The following is a 6,973-nucleotide window of genomic DNA, read 5'->3' on the forward strand; positions in this document are numbered from 1 at the left end:
TTTCATTTACTTCCAATCTCAGTGCTTGCCACAGTGCACAAGCATCAATATCCTTTATTTTCTGGATTGGAAGAAATCTTTTCTACTTGTGTGAATATCTCTTACAAGTTAACACAGTTTGACTTTTGACAATCCCGTTTTGTCCTTTCTGACCTTTAAGACAGAATTTCTTGTCTGACTAGACTTGTATTATCCTTTTTTGGGGGAGGGGTGGGGGCGAGGGGAGGTGGTGTTTGGTTTTTTGAGTTTCGTTTTTTTTGGGGGGACAGTCTCTGCTAGTTCCTAACATCCTTTTGAGATGATTATGAAATTATACCTGGAGATATTCCCAAGTCATTTCAACCTACCTCAGCATAAAATGATAAGTACAACTGGTCCAGCTCAGTTTCTAGGGTTTTGTGAGAATGTGAGTAAATCTTACATACAATAATCATTGAGGCATCTGGATTTTTATTAACTGATTTACTCTTTTCTTTCCATTTGATAGGCAAATACTAAGCATCATCCTACTGTTCCCATTTGTCAGTCTCACCTGGTCATTATTCATCCAGTCTTTCTATGCCACTCTCCAAAGTGTAAAATATTATCTTTCACAGTAGATTGTGACCATGTTTATGAAAGGCCAAGTATCTTCTGAGTCCTCTGTTGTTGTCACGATCCGCTAATGCAAGCGGGGTCGTGATGGTTCATTTATTGATCTCAGAGTTTTATGAAAAATTTTGAAACACAGATAATCCTGGAGATGTAAAAGAAAAGGTTACAAACAGCTGTGCAGCAGCAGCAAGAATTGACCTTATTCTAAGTGTGTTCTCTTTTTTTTCTTTCATAAAATGTGAATGCAGAATTTTAAGAAAACTGACAACCCTGGTGTCGTTTCAGAAGATTGGAGGGAAAATTTGACTGCATTACAAGATCATGTGTGATCATGGGTCCTTTCTCCTTTTGAATCTATTCATTCTGTCTGTTATAAAGGCTGGCCTATAAAATGGAACTCTCTCTGGAATAATATAAGGAAAGAAGTTAGAGTTTTTTGGAAGTGGAGTTGTGGTTTGAGGTTTCACCTGGCAATTCTCAAAAGGAGCGTAATATTTAGATCCGCTAGTAAATTTTAGCTTTTAGCAACAGAAGAATCCGTAGTCTTCACTCTTGCTAAGGAGTCATTCCTTATAGAAGCAATAAAAATTCATGCTACAGCAACAAGACCTAGACTAGAACTCTGCTAGGCTGAGCATTGAAAGCAAAGAGTTGTTTCTCCTGAAGGATGAAGTTTTTGCCCCCTGAGCCTTAATGGTCCAAGATATCATGTTCTGTCATAATACCTTATTCAAATAAGATTAATCTGCTTCACATTGCCAGTAGGCAAACCAAATTTTTATAGGATATTTCATGGCAATATTAGAAGATTTGGAGTTAGTGAATGTGGGAAGACAGACAGAGATAGTGTTAAAGGCAATCTTGCCCCCCATACATTGCAGCTATGTTAATTATCAAAGAGTGGGAACAGCCTTGCCCTCACAGCTATGGGTGTGATAAAAGAGTGAATTAGCTGGTAGAGGAGTCAGTTGGAGTCTGCTGGCTGTGCTGCGAGGAGGAAGGGACAGGAGGTTGTGCGAGGGACAGGCAAGTGTAAGACATCATACAAGGGACAGACAGGGTTAGGCTGCCGTGCTAGGGACAAGAAGGAGAGAGCTGGAAGTGCTGAAGAAAGGTAGAAGGAGAGAAAGAGCCGGAGCTGTGTGGAGCTGCTCATGGGACTGCAACATAGAAAAGGTATGAAAGACTTTTAGATAACAAGGTACTCATACTTGGAGCCTCCTGAAGTTTTTAAAGAAGCAGTTTTGAGTGCTGTGGCCCTCTCAATGATGACAAGTGAATATTTTTATCTGAATATAAATGAATATATATGAATATTTTAGAATATGATACTGGGGGGGAAAAAAAAACCTTTTGAAAATATAGGAAATCATAGCAGAAACAACTAAATGAAACCATGTCTCCCCACTACATAGATATCCTGTTTGGGAAAAATAACCAACAAAACTCTGGGCTGTTAAGACCAAAAAAACTTATTTGTGCCATTTGGCAAAACTATCATCCTACAGTTTTATGTAACACACCAAAAAAAATACATATATGTTTGGCTAAATCCTCCCCTGCCACAGTGAAACCTCTGGAACTGGAAAGTATCCAGAAAAAACTCAGAGAACTCAGACCAGTGGCATGTTTGCCTGCTCCATGAACAAGCAAGAAATTCATCTAGCTAACAAGCAAGCTCAGCAAGACCTTTTGCTGAGCAAATTTTACTCATTTGTAACCTTGACAAATTTGTCCACTCTTGGAATTTTTCCAAGAGCTGTTTTGTAAGGAGACATTGCAGCCTACAGATTGCTCAAATCCTTCTCACTGCAACTGTTGTTCTGAGTAACTAATATTTACTATCGTGTTTCTGGACTGTTGAGACACAGATTGTTGTCTGTTTGGATGATCTAATATTTACCAGTTCTTAGAGCAGAAAATAACTCAGCTGCGTCACAGCCCTCACTTTTGTTTAAGAATTAATTTTCACTACAAACTCTGTTTCTAGAAAATTCATGTTGTACAACTTTTCTTAATCATAGATGGGAAAGACATGAAAAGTTGTGCAAAAATTAGGACTCTTTATAGTTAAGTAGTCCACATAGGAAACTATACACGCTGCATTGTGTATCCAGCCATAGCAGGACCATACCACCTCCCTTAACTTACAAATCCATTGAAGGCTGTCTCATTAGTCTAAAGAGTCTGAAATTAGCCCTATATTATATGCAAAGGAAAATGCCAAATCCTGTTCAAATAAAATAAAGATTTGAAGTATATTCTAGGACAGATAATGTTAAAGATTAATGGTAGATGATAAAATACTTTTTTTGCGGGAATAAAGTAATGGCTGTAAACACATATAGAATAACAGAAAGGGTTGGAAGGAACCTTAAATATCGTGGTCAAGGACATCCACTAGACCAAGTCACTCAAAGCCCCATCCAATCTGACCTTTACCTCTTCCCAGGATGGGCTATACACAATTCTCTGGGAAACCTGAATATCTGAACAGAACTGAGTGAAGGTGTGCCTGTGTTGCTCAAGGAGGTACTCTGTGAGGCCACTTTCTACCCCTGGCAACATCTTAAAATAACCAAGTGTATAGCAAGAGTTCACACAGTTAATGCACTTTGGCCACATTAGTTTGCTTCTTCTGACAACCCTGCCAAGCACATGCTGTAGTTGATGACAAAGCTGCCCCTGTTCTCTGGCCATGCCTGAACCTCTGTCTCAAAGCTATTTCCCTGGCCCTGTCCTTCATTTTAAGAATATTCCATGAAAATAAGTAGCACATATGACTGTAAGAGCTACAAAGCAATAAATTACAAAGTTGAACAGAATAAGGTCTTGGGAGAAAAAAGGATTTTATTGTATGATCATGTTCCTAAAACCCAGAGCAGGGCATGTCAACCTACTCTGCATAGATCAGGTTCTTTTAACTAGATGGATTCAATGGGGCTTTGAGTATTTTTCATTTTTATTTTACCTGCTAAGTGTTATAGAGAAAAACAGTGAGGTATCTAATATGGACCTCAAAGGATTCAAGGTAATGACAGACTTGCTTGCAATGTGCCAGATCAAATGTATAGCTGTTGTTACTGCATATTAATTGTCAGTCTCTTGTGCTTTCCAAGGGACTTGCTTACCCACTATGTATTAGAGCTTAGTGCTCATCAGTGGCTGTTTTTTTTTCTTTTACTGCTTTGTGCATTGCTGTGCTGCTACACTGCTTATCATCTTACTCTGCTGTGCCTGGGAACATTTTGATAACAACCATGGCAATGCGCCTGGACTGGCAGATGGCCAGGCCATCGCTGCTCTCTGTGCTGTTCTACTGGCTAGAAATCCAGTGTCAACTACACTAGAAAGGGCTGTGACCTGTGAGCAGGACACCCCAAAGTGTGTCATGGATATGTCTGTGTCCCCTATGCAGATATACCTCTGAAGGTATGGGGGTCCAAGGGTTAAGCCCATGCTGGAGAAGAAATATCTCAGAATATGTGTGGCTATGGATAAGTCTGTGCTGTAACAGGTACGCTTTTAAACGTCAGTGGCTCTGCATGAAGTTGTGCTGGAGCACCTGGAAGAGTATGGCCATGGATAAGCCCAAAACAGAGCAGGTACTTACCAGCAGGGCCTGGAGTGGGTATCCTGTAGGAAAAGGCCGCACTGGAACAGATGCACCTCAAAGCAACTATAGCTGCAGATAAGTCTGTGATACAGCAGCTATAGCCCTGAAGAGACTCCCAGATAAAGCTCCTAGAGTTTGCATTCTCTCCTTAACTTAGCATGTGCTCTGCTATGGGACTGCAGTCTGCAGTTAAGTCCAGGCTGGAGAAGAGTTACAGGAAAGGGTTCATTGCAATGTCAAACCCTGTGATCTGGTACAAAGGGAACAGGGGTGTAGATATAGTGGAAATACCCTCAATTTTTTTTAACCCAGGCTTTAAGTTGCCTGTTGAGAAATTACTGTGGCAGGAGCCACCTAAACCAGTGGAGAACAAGTTTTATGGGAAGCAGTTACACTGCAGCAGTGATGCAACCAGAGCTGACCTGAGCTCCCAGTAACTCCGTGTCCCTGTCCTGAGTGACCACCGTAACAGATGGAGCTCAAAGTCATGGACAAAATTAACTCAATGGATATTTTATGGACATTAGTGGTTATAGCTGGTATAGCTGTGTTTGGGGTTTTTGCTGGAAATAGCATTGATAGAAAAGGGATATTTTCCTTGTTGCTGAGCAGTACTTACTCAGCATCAAGGCCTTCTCTGCTCCTCACCCTGCATCACCAGCAAGGAGGCTGGGAAGTGCATGGGCAGCTGGGAGGGGACACAGCCAGGCTGGCTGAGCTCCACTGGCCAAAGGAATACTATATGGCATCATGCGCAGCATAAAACACTTGGAGAAAAGAAGATAGTGGAGAATTATTAAAATTATGGTATTTGTCTCCCCAAGCTACCAGGACACGTGATGGAGCCCTGCTTTCCCTGGGATGGTGGAGCACCTTTTTGTCCATGGGAAGTAGTGCATGAATTCCTTATTTTGATTTGCTTCCATGTACAGCTTTTTCTTTGCTCCTTAAATTGTCTTTATCTCAACCCATGAGTTCCCTAATTTTTACTCTTCTCATTCTTTTTCCCTTCCAGACATGAGGAGAGTGAGCTAGTGGCTGTCTGGTGCTTTGTTGCCAGCTGGACTTGACACAAATTCTTGAAAGTAAGAAAATCAGTTATTATTGAGTAATTTAGGCACAAAGATTCAATTTTGCCAGGAAACTAGAAGTTTGGAGAAGAAATATGAAGGGGTACATAGTTCGGTTGCAAACCATTGCACAACATGTCCATGAAAGTGATGAACATAATTCATCCTGTAGAAAAATGCTTAGAGGTAAAAATGTACAACCTAAAGATGGCAACAAAATAAGAAAAGAGTGAGGTTTTTTATGTACTAAAAAATGAAGGGATTGAAGTACTAAATGAAGATAATTGCACTGGACTGTTACAGTTTGTCCAAACAACTATAAAGAAGAGATATGTGATTTCTGACAGTACAGGTCTATCTTTTAAAATAATTAGTAGCTAAAGGATGGAGAACAAATGAGTCAGTATTTTACAGTAGAGGCTCTTTTGCAATGAATTTGGATTATGCTGCTTTAATAGAAATAAATTTGGGATTTTAATGGCATATTAGATTACTTGAGGGCATGCCTGATGAAAGACAGACACTGCTTTGTAAAGACTCCAGTCTAGGTGAATGACAGGAATGGTGTAGGTCCAAAAGAGGGTTTTTTGTGGGTTTTTTTTTTTTTTTTTTTTTTTAATTATTTCTTAAAATTTCAAACAGTGAATCTATAGATTTTTGTCTTTAAACCACCTACCAAAACTCAGAACTTCATGTGGTCTATGTTTAGACTCAAGAGTAAAAAGTATAAACTTCACTTTTTTCACCTCTACAAACTGCAGCAGCTAGTAACCAATCCCCTTTTCATACCTCACAGTCCTAAAAGCCACAATTATAGCATTCATAATGTGTTTCTTACATTAGAGTGCATTTTGACATTCTGTATTATTTTCTGTTCTTTTGATCCCTTAGTATTTCTTAACGTTAACCTGTCGTTGAAGTCTTTGTAATCTTACCTCTTTTTTTCATAAAATCTTAGGAGTGTGAGCATGACAGAAATACTGCATATGGTACAGCTGTGTTTTTGGGGAGTTTAGCAGCTGAGAGCAAGAGAGCAAGCTAACATCCTGTGTTCCAGCAAGACCTTGGCCAGCCAGAAACACGTGAGCCATTGCAACCAGGACCACTGTCATCCTTAGGGTGGTGTGTGCCATCACAGACCGCTCCACCTCTCCAGATCAGGAACCACTGAACTGTTGTAAAAGCTACTTGACAAAAAGCACTTGCTTGTTTTTTCCCAGTGAGGGAAGTCATTAATGGTTCTTTAAATACCCTGAAGTTTATTAATGTTTTATAGGATTTTTCTTTGATGCTAATGCTTGCTCATCTCAAAGGTTAAAAAAAAAAAAAAAGGGGGGGGGGGGGGCTGGAAGGAAGGGAAAGGGAAGAAAAGGGAAAGGGGGTAAATAAGTGAAGTGGAAAGAAGAGAAGGAGAGGAGGCAAAAAAAAAAAAAAAAGGGAGGGAGGGAAGAAGGAAGGAAGGAAGGAATCTCTTTCTAAGAGAATTCTGGCCAGAATTTCCATATGATTTCTGCTTGGAGATTTGCTGAAAGAATAATAAATTGTTTCTTGGTTAAAAATCTGTAGCATCTGGAAACTTGACACAATATGTTGTAAGCTAAAACCAAAACAAATTGTGAGCCTCTTGACTTCATACAAATAAATATTATGAGCTCCAAAAGTTAATAATGATTTATGCCAGTCAATCAGCAGA

General features: G+C 39.7%; 1 long non-coding RNA gene across 1 annotated transcript; it reads left to right on the plus strand.

The window, feature by feature from the left end:
* Nucleotides 1-1,573: 1,573 nt before the first annotated feature.
* On the plus strand, nucleotides 1,574-6,587 carry LOC120759963 (uncharacterized). Its single transcript, XR_005703266.1, has 3 exons — nucleotides 1,574-1,770; nucleotides 5,226-5,295; nucleotides 6,239-6,587. It is a non-coding gene; the product is annotated as an uncharacterized LOC120759963 (long non-coding RNA).
* Nucleotides 6,588-6,973: the final 386 nt, after the last annotated feature.

The sequence above is a fragment of the Hirundo rustica genome, chromosome 1 (genome assembly GCF_015227805.2).
Source record: "Hirundo rustica isolate bHirRus1 chromosome 1, bHirRus1.pri.v3, whole genome shotgun sequence".
In the NCBI taxonomy this organism is placed as follows: Eukaryota; Metazoa; Chordata; class Aves; order Passeriformes; family Hirundinidae; genus Hirundo; species Hirundo rustica.